General features: G+C 43.7%; 1 protein-coding gene across 12 annotated transcripts in view; it reads right to left on the reverse strand.

The window, feature by feature from the left end:
* The window catches only part of ptprma (protein tyrosine phosphatase receptor type Ma), a 201,918-nt gene that overhangs the window by 167,206 nt on the left and 18,873 nt on the right, over window positions 1–15,839 (reverse strand). The gene's annotated exons all lie outside the window — the stretch shown is intronic.

Below are 15,839 nucleotides of genomic sequence, written 5' to 3' on the forward strand. Positions count from 1 at the left end.
CAAGTGTTTATGGTACTTAGTATTTTACCCATTCATATAAAACATCATGTACAGTATATTACATGATATGAGTTACATTATAACGGTAGCATTGTATTAAGCAATCTCTACATTGGTATATTGGCATGACCCTTAATCTGATTTAAAGTCAAAGTCAAAAGTCAAAGTCAACTTTATTGTCAATTCTCCAATATGCACAGGACATACGAAGGATTGAAATTGCGTTTCTCTCAGGCCCACGGTGACAATACAACAGTTTGACATAACACAATGAAGACACTGAGAGACAAGAACAAGAATTTCTACAAATTACACATATTACACATATTTACAGCAAGGGCATTCAGGCACATTGTGGGTTTATAAATATGGAGAATAAATATAAAAAAATATAAATATAACTATAACTACGTATTCCACAGGAATACGATGTAGACTGTTTATATAAGTAAAGTGACTGTGCAAATCTGTGTGATTGTGTGTGTGATGATTAATGTTTAATGTTTCTCACCTGCTTTTCTGATATGCCATTTCAAGTCTACGGGGCTCTGATGCTCTGGTAGAGCAAAGGCTGGTTGAGAATGATTTACGACCACGCTATCATTTCAGCACCCTCAGATCACTGATCAGTGTCCTCAGATCAAAGAGATGCGCTTACACTAAGCTGAAATCATTAGCAGAGCTTTGGAGAACTAACGCTCCTGTAACTGCTCTCCTTTTGAAACCCTGGGCATCAGAGCTTAACACAGCCGGTTCTGGGAAACGACAGCCACCCCAGGGGGTTGGCGGGATTAGGGAGGTGATCTGCAGATGGGTCAAGGTGCGACCTCCCAGATTTCCAGTTCGGCTGGACCAGAGTGGGGAAGAACTGGAGCCCTCTAAGACACAACATCGTAACCAGGGCCAGTCTTCAACACCGCACTGTCACAGACCATGTTACAATACCCCAAAAAAAAAAAAAAAAAAAGAATCAGATACCCAAATATATTCAGTTACATGACCATGGTGAAATTCGCAGAGCACTTCAGGGGAGAGACGTTGAATCAGATGTAATGCGCTCCTGAATACAGCTGAAAAGGTATGAGGGATGACAGACTGTCTTCCTCCTTTTGGTGCAGTAAATGATGATAGATGAGCGGCCGGCGACATCGGGATTCACCATGGCGTCTACCCCGATCACTTTCACAGGACTCATAAAGCACTTCCAGTCAATAATTATGCTAAATCTGTCTCCATTTTTACAACCTGACACTGTGCAATTAAGATGGATCTGGAGTCTCTCTGAAACAGTTCTGCCTCAAGTGCAGAGTGTGACTGTGTGGCGACAGCCGCTGAATGCATACAACAGTACGGCGAGTGCGTGGTGACAGTTGGGCAGTTTAAGGAGGAACAGCGCGTAGGGGGTGGAAAACCGTGCCATTTAAATGCAGATTCACTGTGAAGGAGTGCCTGCTATGTGTCCTGACAGTATAGGCGGTATGTGCTGACGGTGTCTGGGTTTTTTTATGCGATGATAATGCATGGCCCTCGCTCAGGTTAGCTTATCATTTCACATTTGCATTTTCAGTTTTTGACACGTTGTTTCAACGCTCCCACCGCATTCCGGGTTGGGGTTGGGTACTTGCTGCGGTCAGCTTAATCGTGAAGAGGTACAGAGCACAACGTCTGACAGAAATAAGGGAATCCATCCAAGTCCTCTTTTTGTATTTAAACAGGTCCTTATATGGCTTATCCCACATTAACAGACCTCAGTGTGGTTGGGCAGAAGAAGGGGCTGCATGTTCCTAAGCATTTACAGCTTGTTGAGGTTTTCAGAGAAATTGTAATCAGCTCAACTGCAGTCTAGTTGACATAACCTTAAAGCGCACACAGTGGTCAATATTCTATGACTGAGTGAAAGCTTCATACAGCAGACCGTGCAGACCTGATAAGACAGGACCTCTGGTTTCATACGCTGTGTATTTCATTATATCTGCTACACGCGCTGGATTCCATGCAAGCAGGGGGAAGGGAGAGACCTATTTTGACAGTGGTAGTTATGTCAGAAAAAATGACAGCTGAGAGGCAGCCTGGAAAGCTATACATCTGTTTCAAAAAGGAGAAGAAAAACTCTCGCAGGAGTCAACGCCCACTTAACAACTAGGGAGCTCGCAACCGTGTTTTAGGGAGTCTTGTCGGCAGCTCCAGCTGCATCTGCTTTTGAAAGTATTGTGTTTGAGTGAGGAAAAGCATTCTCTTTTGCTCTTTCCCTCTCTTTACTTCTTACAGTTCACGCAAGGCCCACTTGGACTCGACCCAAGGAGATAGGGCTCGCCTTTCTTGGTGCCGTAGTAAGGCGTAAAACTCCACAAGGATTGAAGATTAATAGATATTCCAGCAGACCGGCTTACACATCCTGGGAAGGCTTGATAGACAGTTTTATGCTCTACTTCTCCCAGACACAATTAAATAAAAAGAGAGGGAGAGAGAGAAAAAGTGCAATTCCACCGAAATCAAGAAAGTATGAAGTGTACGTATAGCCGACATGTCTCTCAATGGCTTGCTCGGTCAATGAATCTCCAAAAAGAAGAATTAAATTATTAGAGAAAATGAACAATAAATCCTGGCCCTCTCAGCAGCTCATCTTCCCTGGACATCTTCTCCAATCAGAGGTCTAATAAAAAGACTCAAAAGACTGTTCAGTCCCCCCTTCACTGCCTTAAAAACTGATCCGCGTGTGGCACTGAATAACCTTTTTTTAACAGAGAGGAACTCCCCAGGGCACGAGTGCAATGCACTAAACTCAAGGCCTCTTGTGCCTTTACGTTACACAGCACTTGCACAAAGTGCACAGAAGTTTACTTCACTGTTGCCATCAGCATTAAAACCCACTGCGCAGTCAGTTTCTGATAGAACAAATCAAGGAACTGTGCAAGTATTTTACATACAAGCATGCATTTTTTCTGCTCATGGAGCAATGCTGTTTTTTAAACATTGAAAAGGATGAAAAAGATCTGGCTGTAACATAAATAACATTCAGGAATATCACTTCTTCCACATTTGGAGCAAAACTGATGTTTCCCAGTTAGATGCTGAACTTCAATATTTCTCTTATTTCCGTATTTCTGATCTTGAGAACACATTCATTGTTCCCTTGGGCTAGTCTGGCTCCAGCCTTTCTTTTCAAGAGGGGAAACTTCAAACACAAGCAAGGCTGTCTATCTAACAGCCAGATGTCAAACCCGCACTTGCCCACAAGTGCTGGACAATCTCAGATTATTTCATTTAGCAGATAGCATATGCAGTCTTATATTTGTGTATACATGAATACAAAAAGACACAAACTGCGATATCAAAATCATAATAATTAGTAAAACAGTGAATCAGTTTTCACCATAATTGCCATGGGTCCTGTCCAAGAATGTAAAGAAAATGTCAAAATGTGGTTCATAAAACTTACTCCAGGAAATTCCGCCACTTCAAGAAAAGCACTGATTGGTTTCATCTAATGGACAGTCCGTTGACGTACAATATAAATAGACAAGGCTCTGTGAATTTCGACTGATAGAATTAAATCAAATCAATTAACATCCGTTTTGTCATGTAGTGTCAAAACTAAAATGTCAAAATATACTTAAAAAAGTGTTAGGCACAGGAAAAAAATAACCCTCTAGAACGCAGCCCTTGGGGTTAGCTAATTAATGAAGACATCTCCTTCCTCAAATCGCCTCACGTCAGATTGTTTTATTTTCTATTCATTTTGCCGGGAAATGTGTGAAATGTATCACTAGCCTGAAAATTAGTGTTAGCGTCCAAATACTACAGTGAATACCCCTTTTTTTTAGCATCAAACCAACACAGTCGTTTAGGGTGACACACTGATGCCTAGTCCTTTGCCTTGATTCTAAACACTGAATTCTGTACTCCTGCCGACCTGGGACTGGGCCTCTCCAATTTGGCACACTGTACAATTCAACACACTTCAAACAATGCACACAGGTAAAAAAAGATTTACAGTTTCAAACAGCACCGAAGCGGTACACTGGGCTTGGACAGCTCTCTCTGACAGAAATAAAACAAGTAAATTTTGTTACCTGTGTCTTTTTTCCTATTTTATGTGGCCAATGAAAGGAAATATATCACGTTTACTTACATGTCACTCTCCAATATCACGGTATTAAATTTCGAAGAAAGTTACAGTGAAATACCCTATAAATATTCTTTGCATAGAATGGACTTTGCATAGAATATCATGTGATTTGCAGAATATTCATTTAGATGCATCTGAAAGCACCTTATATGAAAGGGAGACCGCTCAATGCCAGTTACGAGACACAACTCACAACAAACTCAATACAATACAATAAAAACAATATTTTTCTGCTGTCAATGTAACAGTAACATTTCTATACTGTCTACAAATATTTTGTTCTGCTCGATTAAATGATAGGCCAACACCTTACAATTTTACCTGATAAAAATATGATATTGTCCTATGGTCACTAATTGAAATTTGAATTATGGCTGGACAGTGTGACAAACAGCCAATATCCAATATCAATGTATAGATTGAATTTTAGCAGATCATGACCATCTACTGGCCCATTTTCACAGATCTGATGGATGAATTATTTCGCAAAAGAACTTGCACGTGTATGGTCTGAATACAAAATGGAAATGAAAATCGAAAGAAATGCATGTGCGTCTGGACTCGAAAAGCACAGCCTAATAAGAAGGAGGACAAAGTCTTCCAGGGGAAAAGCAAAAGCAACTCGACACTGTATTCAAAGTGCAACAACAATAGCCCAGCAACACACTGGGCAAGCACAGTTGCTGCTGTCTGCTGTACTTTGCAGGTCCTGGGGCCCTTCATTGTTCAGTGCAACAAACAGATACGCATACAACACGTACCACCAACACGCCCCGTTTCCTCTCTCCCTGCTCCCCACAGCTCTGACAGAGAGAAACATGATGGATGTTTATTTTTGTCTAAATTGATTCACTACAAGGCGGCAGCTCAATATCGGGAGGCTTGAAAGATGATTTATTCCTGGCCCGTTCCCATTCGATTAGCCGCGGGCAGTTGGGCCGCCGGGACTCGCCACTAAGAATGAAAGGAGGGATTTCGTGTGATGATGGGGACTGGGACGCTGCTTCCCTGACCCCCACTCGGTCTCCCGAATAAACAGACAGCTCCCGACTGCTGGGCGGCCGGCCATCCCACGGTTGCCCCTCGTTGCGGAGAAAAAAAAAAAAAAAACCTGCAAGTCAACAAGCTGGCTGATTCTGCCCAGCCACAGAAGGAGAGCTAAAGTCTCCTCTTCCCAGCCCGCACTGAGAATATTTTAATTTCTCCCCATGTTCTTTGAGACTAATTTGTTGAAATGTTTTAAGCCAGGATGCCAAAAATGAGTCCGTGCAGAATTCCTCTCTGGAAAGGAGGACGATTGCGTTTGATCTCACAGTTGCAAAAATAACCAACAAAAACCCTCACTGTCATGTCGGTTAAGGAGCACACTTGTTTTTTGTAAAACTGCGAACATCATTCAAGGCTGAACACTGAGGCCTACTGTCGATACCTTGTTCCTAAAACTGCTGTTCAAAAAGGAAAAAAAAAGGTAGCTAAATGATTCAATAAAAAGAAAAGCCTGTGAACACCCTGAGAATGCAAATAAAAAAGCAGATCACATTCTTCAGACACACTTCATGTCCACGCCGCTTCATCATACTTTTCTACTGCCGGTCTTCAATGCTCAGAAACTGCATGCTCATAATGGACACAGCCTGCTTCAGCATTTGTCCACACAGCTACATGGTCTGTTAATACTAAACTACAATATTACCTTACATTCAGTACAAAATTACCAAAATATTACATTGCATTATAATAAATTTTTTTTGCAAACGTAGCTTCATATGACAGAGTAGCAAAAAATGGCATTACAACAGCTTTAATTTATTGTAAGAGAGAGTCAGTGTATTGTTATATTGCAGTGTTGAAGTGAGAGGAAAATAAGAGGCAGATAGAGTGTTAAGAGCAGGGGAGAGGGTTAGAGAGACTCGGGGGGACCCATATGGCGGGACCGTTGTGAAGCCAAGTAAGTTCCTGTCAGATGTGACTACGGAGACTTAATCCCACCAGGGACTCCTTCAAGGCTCCACGCTGTCTTCCTCTCCATGCTCCAAATGCCCATGCCTTTGTTTCATGGCTGACCCACATAAGCCCACCGGCTAAAATCTCCAGGAGCAACCCAAACCAGATTTGGTGCCCCCTCCCCCCACTGCTTACCCCAACCCCCCCCCCCCCCAGCTCCCCCAAGCATCTTCAGGGGTGTATGTGAAACCCAAAGGAGTCTTAAATACCACTAATGAGCTCTGCAGATTCGAATGATTCTCTGAGAGGGACAATGGGAGTGATTGCTAGACTGGACGTAGTTAATGGGGACAGTGTAACACAGCCCCCCCCCCCCCTTGACATTGGTGGATGGCTTTGCAATACGGCCAGTTTGGGGGGTTCAAAGTTTTATTAATCTGAAAGCTATCAAAAATCTGACCAAAACCCTGACCCAAGACCTTGTTACAGAGAGCAATGTCTTTATTAATGGAGGGGTTATGGTCTTTCCCCAGGTGCGTCTCTGTAATGGTATGGCAGATGGTGTGGGGCATTTTAAGATAGCTGTTGAATATTTCCTTTTGATTATGCATATGTGCTGTGTGATTTTACAATATGTTCCTACTCCAATGTACAGTGATGCATTCAAGTGTCTTAAACTTCACCAGGGCCTTTAAACAGCCCGCAATGTTTGCTGAATAATAAAGTAAACAAAACATTGGGACCATCATTTTTAATAAACAGGGATTTGATCTGGGCTGTAGTTTGACAACCTTCTGTTTCATCTTATTAAGTTAACAGCCTGTAAAGTTTGCTCTGGACATATTCTTTCTTACCAGGAAAAATGGAAAATGGGGAGCTGAAATACGAGGCAATATTATAGAATTGGAGGGCAGCCATTCACTCAACTTTCAGTGACAAATTAAAGTGTTACAATCTTTTTTCTGCTCTGACATGATGTTTCCAATTAATTTCAACAACTGTCAAAGGAATGATGATGTGCAAGGATCTCAACAAGTAATACTAGCTCAACACTTGCATAAATTTGTTAAGGACAAACTCACAGGACAAAGCATCACAGCAGTGATTCAGCAGACTGAATTCACCCAGACACCTCTCTTTCCATATAAAGCAATGGGCAGAATGCTCCAGAAAAGGAGTATTCTGAGCTTCTTCAAGGTTTGTAGACTTGGTTCTCACGTGTTTCCATCGTGTTTGTGTATTTCATCTGCATGCTAAGATCCACAAAATTCTGGCACCGTGTAGTGCTTTTGGATGCTACACACACAGAAACAGCTGGCAGGGTCCCGAGTCTGAAAATGGCTGCATTTCTGCACTTTCAGTTCTTACACTTTTTCTTAGTACAGAACATCTAGAAATAGTGTGTTTGGAATCAGCTCACAACTACATAAAACCACACTGACAGTCATTAGTTGAAGACAATAAGCAGTTTCATATCTTAAGATCCATCTTCCTCTAATCCCTTACATGTTGAATTGGCACACTGCGGGGGGAAAGAATTGAGGTTACTGCAGTCTGTCCTACAATATCAAAATGTGCCAAATTTTGGGTTTTATGCAGCATCAAGCCTTGACAAGGTCAAAAGGTGAGTACTATGCAGCAAATACAGCTCTATGATGTAGAACATAGTTTTCAAACATCCACATGTTCAAATTGAAAAACATGACAAAATTATACATTCTACCAAATTTACACTTCAAATTCATAATGTAATGTGGCATTAGCAACCTACCTGAAAAAACAAAGGAATATACAGAGCACATATCTCCTAAGAACATGTAATATTTTGAATTATTAATGCCAATTATAGCAACATAGCTCTTGACCCATTTTCCCATTGACGGGCTTGGTTGCCACCCCACACAGGAGCTTGACAGACCCTCTTTTTTATTAAATCAGCAAGTATAGCTGTCTATTTTGCATTCTTCATTTCAATAGATTTCTTCTCATTCCTTTTTTATTCAATCATAGTTAAATCCCTCAGCAACATCTTGCCGACTGGTCCCAGGGATTATATATAAGGATTTATGAAGTAAAGCAGCTTTCGGTAAAATATCATTATGGTTTGAGAGCTGTCTTGTAAATTGTCAAATTGGTGAAGTTTAATGTCAGTCAGACACCCAGACGTCCTGTTTACTTTATAAGGGGAAAAAAAAATGATCCATGGGGGAAAAAAATGACACTAGCGCTTCTTTGGGGCTGACTACAATTCAGGGTAATCCTTTTTAGGAAAGCCTTGTCTGGATCGTATATTGTATATTGTACACAGATCAGTTTAATATGCTCAGCATCATTTTCATACTGTCACAATAAAAAGATTAGACCTTATTGGCCCATTAGTGCAACCAAAAGAGATTACTGAATAAGAGCTTTGTGAAGATTTGCAATATTAGTAGTATTCGTCCAATAACATACTACTTGATCTATCGTACGCTGTAAGTCAAAAAATATAAACAGAGTTGGGCGTGAACAGTACATGAATAGCCTGTACGTTTGTCTGCTTAACACATCCGTTAAGATCAGGGAGATGGGTTACAGATAGTGCTACAGGGTAGAGTTGAGGTCAAGGGGCAATCAATGGTAAACACGCCATGTATGCACACACCACTTGCACTGCAGTAACGGCACATAACAGGGGATGTCCAAAGTATTGTAATGGAACAACCTTAATTGAGCTGACTGCATCATTTATTGCATTCTGCTAGTCAAGAAGGAGAAATTACCTTTGGAATGTCCTTTTATGTGATTGACCTTTGACCCCTGAGCAAATGTGTGGCACATTCAGTGTGCTATTTGTAAACCCTAAAGCACTCATTTACGACTTCACTGGGAATTCTGTAAAAAGCCTCATTAATGTTTCCATACAGCACAGATCTTTTTAACCGTCAATCTGGATAGTTTCTCCTAAAAAAAAAAAAAGATTTGATTCAACTGGGGCCATATTGAAAATTGACACTAAAATTTTGATGATATTTCCATATTTAAAGGGCTGGTAACTATTAGTGTGGCTCCTCTTTGCAGTTTAAGTTTGAGCTTTGGTACTTGTTATTTTCTGTTACATTAATTATTTTAAAGCAGTGTTTCCCAAACCTCTCCTGCAGGACCCCTTGTCCTGCAAGTTTTAGATCTTTCCCTGCTCCAACACAGCTGATTTAAATGATCAGTTTGTTATTAAGCAGCTTCAGGAGTTCAAAACGAGTTGATCATTTGAATCAACTGTGTTGGAGCAGGGAGAGATCTAAAACATGCAGGACAAGGGGTCCTCCAGGAGAAGTTTGGGAAACACTGTTTTAAAGCATTCATTTGGCCTGCCCCCTAATAATAACCTAGCACTGCAATTACATGAGGACTAAAAACATCCAGCATATCAGCATTAGTATTAATATGTTAGGACCACCAGCCACGAGACCTTTAATTAGAATCCTTCCATGCCTGCCTATCTCCACACAGATCTGTCATTTCACTGACTTGGTTCTCCTCTTGATTCACTGAAATCCCCTGTTCCTTTAAGTGCAACAGCAAGTGCTTCTGCACCCATGGGCCACCTGGGTCCCCTGCCTCTCATCGGCTTCCAGTCACGGTGAGGAACGGCTGGCCCCTCCACCCTCCTGCAGGCACACATGCTTTCCCCTTGTGGCCTAGAGATTCTTTAGCCACGCTGCATTCCTCACTGTAGTGCAGTTGCCCAACTTCAAAGACTTAGTTTGGCCCGTCAATTCTCAGGCACACCATGACGGGCAGCCCATTGGCATGGCGGCTCTAATGACGATTGCCACAGGAGACTGAGAACACGTACCATGGGAAACGTCCTATTCCTCTGTCCAGACCACAGGTTTTAGAATCCCGCCTCACTTAACCTCCAAATTCTCTGCGTTTCCTTCAGGGGCCAAAATAAACAATCAAACCTGTTTGCTTAGGGCCATGGTGTCAGATGAGCTTCTGTAAGTCCACAGCATGGTCCAGGTTTCATTCCAGCCAATTCCCCGGTGGCCTAATTGGTTTTAGCATGATTTAACACCCATGCAGACAAGGTATTCCATGAGTGCTTTCAGATAGACTATACCAGAATAGTATTTGGAGCACTTCCAGATACACTGGCAGACATAATGCTTTAATGTTCATTATTTTTTTGATTTATTAATACAGGATTGTGGTTGGAGTCGGATACAGCGCACTGCTATCTAAAATTAAATGAGTGAGGCACCCCTGGTTTTGGGAATGTGACGGTTAACGGCCTCACCAGTGTCCCAGGTGTCCTGCACAAACCCGGATGTTGAGGCCCCACCAGGACTGGCCTGGAGCTCAACTGAAAAAACAAGATGGATATCTGAGCTCACTCAATAAGACAGGAGGGGAAGCTGGCCATTACGGCAATGGGAGGATGGATGAAGAAGTGAATAATGGAACAACGGAACGGAATATAAAATGCAAAGTAGAACGGAGGATATTCTATTCTAGTCGCATACAGAAGCCAAGAGTTCTCAGAATGTCAATGGATGAAAAAGAGTCTTTGTTGTATTAGCATGCACTTTCATATCAGTGCGTTCTTGTTCTGCCTCTCACAGAAGCAGCACAAATGCCATACATGGCATTTTCATTAGATGAAATCTACGGATAAGATCTAATAAGAAAGCTAAACAAAAATAAGAGGCGAACAATACAAAGGGTCTTTTGTGAGCGTTATTGCCTGTGATCCATTTGTCACTGCAGCATGTTAGAGGACTGCGATGGCACGCAGCTGCTGGTATAAAAGTATTGACACAGAAAGAATGTACCCATGCTTTTATTACTCGGACATCTCGCAATGAGCATACGGGATCTCCTCATTCACGTCCATTTTTTTTCCACTTCCCGTTAAAATCTCTGCGAGTCTCTGTGTGCTACTGACGAATGTGACCCTTCGCCCCTGGGAAGAGGGCCCGTTTCCTCCCAGCCACAGCTGGTCTAACGCTGATAAAGAGTTTGCTGGAAATTCAGAGCCGGAGCTCCTGACCGAATTTCAGCCCAGGCCCCCACCCCTCGTCTGTCCACTCAGATGTCGATTAGCGCACTCTCTCCCCCAGATTCAACAGACAGTTGCACCTCGATCCCACGGCTCCGGAGCATTCCCAGGAATCCATCCAGTTAAAATGAACAGATCTGGGAACCCGGGAGCTAAGATGGCTGACGGAGAGTCCTCCAACAGCAGAACAGCCAGGTAGCACCCTGTTAAACGTGACACGGTTTCCATGTATTGCAACGTCGGCCTAGATGTCTGCCGGCCATGAGGTCATTTCTGGTCATTATTCCTGAGGGCTCCATGGGGAGGAAGTGGCCCCCCCCTTTCCTAGCTCCACTCCCTGCATCCTGCTGATAGCAGGCTGGGGAGAGTGGGAGTCATGAGAGGAAAGGGAAGAACCTGGTGCAGTCAAGCAGAAAACACAGAACTAGGAGATTTATCCACTAACTGAACCAGGGACGGGCTGAGGTCTACAGAATGCACAACTTGTACAAAGGAACTCTGCATACTTTCCAGTGAAACAACTGGTGCCTGTTTGGTACACACAAATTGACAAATAAAAAAAAAAAAAAACAAGCAAACAACAAGGCACTGCAGACTAAAGCATGGGCATATCTTCAAATGAGGTGGAAATGACAATGAAAAATCCACTGCAAAGGGATCCCACAAGACAAGCCTCCAGACAAGAGGATGGAAAGTGGCTATGTACACAGCATGTTCTGTGATTAAATGTGGCCCCAGTAGAAGTCACTGAATCAGGATTAAATTTTCCTAAATCCAGATGATCTTAAAGTAAAAGCATAAATTTGAGTGAAGATTTGTGTTTTCATTTGACCATCTGTGGCGCCAGTCCATGTGCAGCATAAGAGATCAGACCCTAAAAGCCATTTATTTACAATTCCAATAAATCCTGGTATTTATTTTAATCCTCATTACAAATTTTTACAAGACAATCTTCCAATGACAGATCCTTTGTGAAGGAAACAAAGGATTGAAGGAACATGCAGTTCCTGAAGAATATTAACCCCCATACCCCCCCCCCCCCAATGCGCGCGCACACACACACACACACACACACACACCACTGCCACACGCACACATGCATGCACGCACGCACGCAAGCTTTGTGAGGCATTAACCACCATCCCAGCATGACAGCCTAGTTTGTAAACACAGGCATGAGCATTTTTCCATCAATTTGTTGACAACCTGTATACATCTCCAAATCGCATGCAGTGCAATGCTCAGATGAGCATTAGTTTATTATTCATTATTTTCGAAAAAAACATTTCAATGACCTTTTTGTGCCTGCTCAATTACTGTTGCTGCTGAATTCAAACGCACTGGCTAAAATAATTCCATTATTTCAGGAGGACTGAGCGATATAATGAAGGCTTCCTCTAATTAGTCATCGGCACGTAGCAATGCTTCAAGAGTGTCAACTCTGACAGCTGATTGACTGTGACACTACAATAGCTTGTGACATGTGCACCCGGAGTGGCATCCTGAGGGATCGCTCAGCGAAGCCTCATAATGGGAGCAGATGTAACGGATTCGAAATGACAGCAACCAAGGGACAGGAGCGATGTACCATCACATACTTTTACAGTCACTTCTGCGCAAGGCGACCGCAAGCTCTCCCTGCGGAATCACCAGGCATTTAACTGGTGCTCAAGCAAAGGTTTGCAAACAGTATAGCTGGATGAGAGAGAGAAAGAGAACAGGGAAAATCATACGGTATCAAATTAACAAAGTTAAAGACAGCAGCCTTCCGACCAGCCTCAAGCTGCAATCTACGGACAGGATCTCCGTTTGCCCTCCTAAATTTAGGACTCATTCCCTTAACGGGTCAGACTGATTGGCAATGCGACAGATACAGCATATGGCACATGCCAAAGGAACCTCCTGATGGAATTATTTTCAGTGCAGAGGGACACACTTGGTTTCATGGCCCACCTTGCCATGCCCAAAGCAATGCCAGCCTTTCTACCAGAATGGAGCTCTGCAGCTAGTCAGACAAGCACAACTCGGCAGCGCTTCTCCGAGTCGATGCGAAGCAACATACTTCAGCACAATCAATGCTTTATCAAGAGCAGCAGCCGAAGAAGCTGTAGGCGAGCGAGAGTTATCCGAACTATTTGATGTCCCGCTTTTTATAGCCGTCTGTGAGTCTGACACACAGTAGTACCCAGCCCACATGCCCCGCGCTCTTTTGACGAGACACACCAGTCGCATTGCTCTGGTACCAGGCGCAGCTGGGAGGGCTGTGCAGAGGTTCACGTTACAGAGCGCTGTGGATGTACCCACCACCCCCAACTCCACCCTCCGCTCACCAACACCCCTCACAGCAACGCCCTCTGCCTCCATTTCTATAAATGGAACATCGATTGTGGACAAAGTTCAGAAAGGCAAGCCAGCCACCTCTACTCCCCCAAACACTCATTTCCATAATCTTCCCTCATCGCAGGGCTTTTGCGTATGTTCATCCCCCCCCCCTCCAAACAATGTGCTCTCTTTCAACAGTTTTATCAGTGCACTCTCACACAGCTTTGTGTGTATGATTCCCCTTGCAGTGCATTCCGCTGGTACTGGCTATCGCTGTTACCAGCTGGACCTGCTAACCCACAGGACCCGGCTGTCAGCTACCAGGATGGTCCCAGACTGCCTGCTTGGATCTTGCTAGTAGGTCAGGCTGATGTACAGAAGGGGGGCCTAAAGGAGGTGAAGGCAGGGGTCGAAATGGGGGGGGGGGGGCAGACTAACAACAACTGCCTGTAGGCATCAAAGCCCTCATCATTGCACTTTGGGATCCTTTCGTCCATAAAGACTCTTTTACATCACTGACTCAATGATCTAATAGTTTCCACTGAAAAAATAAAACAGTCTCAGATATTCCTAGAGAACGCATCAAAGAATCCTTAAATCCGACCCTGTGAAGGGATGACACAGTCTCAGAGGTGCTATTCCCTGATCCCCCACCCCCCCCTCTTCCCTCTCCCTACCCTCTGATCAATCTGCTTTCAAGGGCACGAGATACAGGGAAAGTTCACTTTGTTGATTCTGTCTTTGGTATGAGTGAAGGGGGAAAAAACGCGATCACCATAAATAAACACTAATTGGTAGCTAATTTTCTTAGTTCTTGCCTAGCTGATTTATTGCCTTTGGGCTAGTATGAATAATTTATAACAGGGGCATGCAGCTCCATGTGCAAAGCTACGAGGCACAGCGTTCATTATGCTATCATGCCGAGTAATTTCTGGGCACTCATGACTGGTATTAGAATAATATGCAAATACAGGATTCTTCTCCCCCCAACACCCCCAATCCCCCCGACCACTTCTTCAGGCATAAGTTTGGCAGCCTGCATCCTGCTCCAGTTGGCAGGGACTGACTGTGGGCTGGGGGGGGGGGGTGTTCACATGACAACCTCACCGTTCAAATCCTCCATCTGACAAACAGAGGGACAGGGAGACGGTTTCTCCGAAGGCCGGTTGACATTTCACTGATACTTGTGTGGAGGAGATTAAAGACGTTCGGTGGCTCACACGGTGCTGGCTGGTGGCCGGCTGTAGCGCGCCGCTCCCTCGCGCGGGTCCCCGAGTGAGCTCTCTGCCAGAGGGGCTCCTTAGCTGGCCACAGGCAGATAAACCCAGCTGCCGCTCCGGGAAACACACGCGACTGTCTCTCAAACGGCTCTTTGGTACTCCACACGCAACCTCATACCGGGATTCTAATGCAATGCAAATGTAATACTGATGTAATAATGAGAAGAGATAACAGTAATAACAGTGATCGCAGTGATAAGACCAATTAACTGAACAATGCAGGTTCGGGTTCACCTTCCTGAAAACAAACTCTCACATGGAGTTCAGAAAAACTTCCAAGCAGATGCACGCAAATGCAGGAGGGTGTCCTCTTTAACTCCTTAGGCGCTGTAACTCGGAAGCACCAATTCCAGGCTCTTGCGTTACAGCTGATCATAGTTCAGTGCGTGATTACATAAGGCCTCTTTGCAAACACTTGTGTGACATGCCCACTCATTTCAGTGGTTTAGCCCCCAATTCTTGTCAAATAATTAACAGTGTATTTTTATTACACAAGGTTTTTCTGATGAACGGACACTAACGACGATTTCACTAAAGATGAAAAATGTATCATTTGCCTCTTTGTAGAGTGCAGTAGTCAAACAGGACACTGTCAACTCCCTGTTGTAAAAGCCATAAGCCATGGTTTCAGGCAGAGTTTGCCAATAATAGGAAATGTGCTCAACACCCCAGTGTGACGCTTCTGTAGGAAAAGTACCAGGAACAAAGTCAAAATTCTGCCCCTGATAGCATGACCGGATGGGGCCACCCTCTATTGCATCAGTAAGTGACTAACACATAATGACGTCTGTGCACAAACCCAAGTCTGTTTGTAATCATTAAAAATTCAGCACATCAAGTTTGCAGAACAGAACCTCGACTCAATGCTTATTATTTAATTCCATCTTGATGTTCATTCCCATGTTTATGTATGCCGCATATTTTTCTTTCCCATTTATCAGAGCAGAAAATGTTGTTCTGGCAGCAAAGTGGCGTCCAGTGAGGGCTTAGATGGATATTACCGTGCGGGACTGGGCCTGGCGTTACCTCCCATTCACCCCTGTCAGCCTGCGATTGCCTGTCAACGGCGGGGGTAGACGCACAGGGAAAGTGACGCGGCGGGCAGGAGGCAGGGAAATAGAAA

Source organism: Megalops cyprinoides, chromosome 2 (assembly GCF_013368585.1).
Source record: "Megalops cyprinoides isolate fMegCyp1 chromosome 2, fMegCyp1.pri, whole genome shotgun sequence".
Classification (NCBI taxonomy): Eukaryota; Metazoa; Chordata; class Actinopteri; order Elopiformes; family Megalopidae; genus Megalops; species Megalops cyprinoides.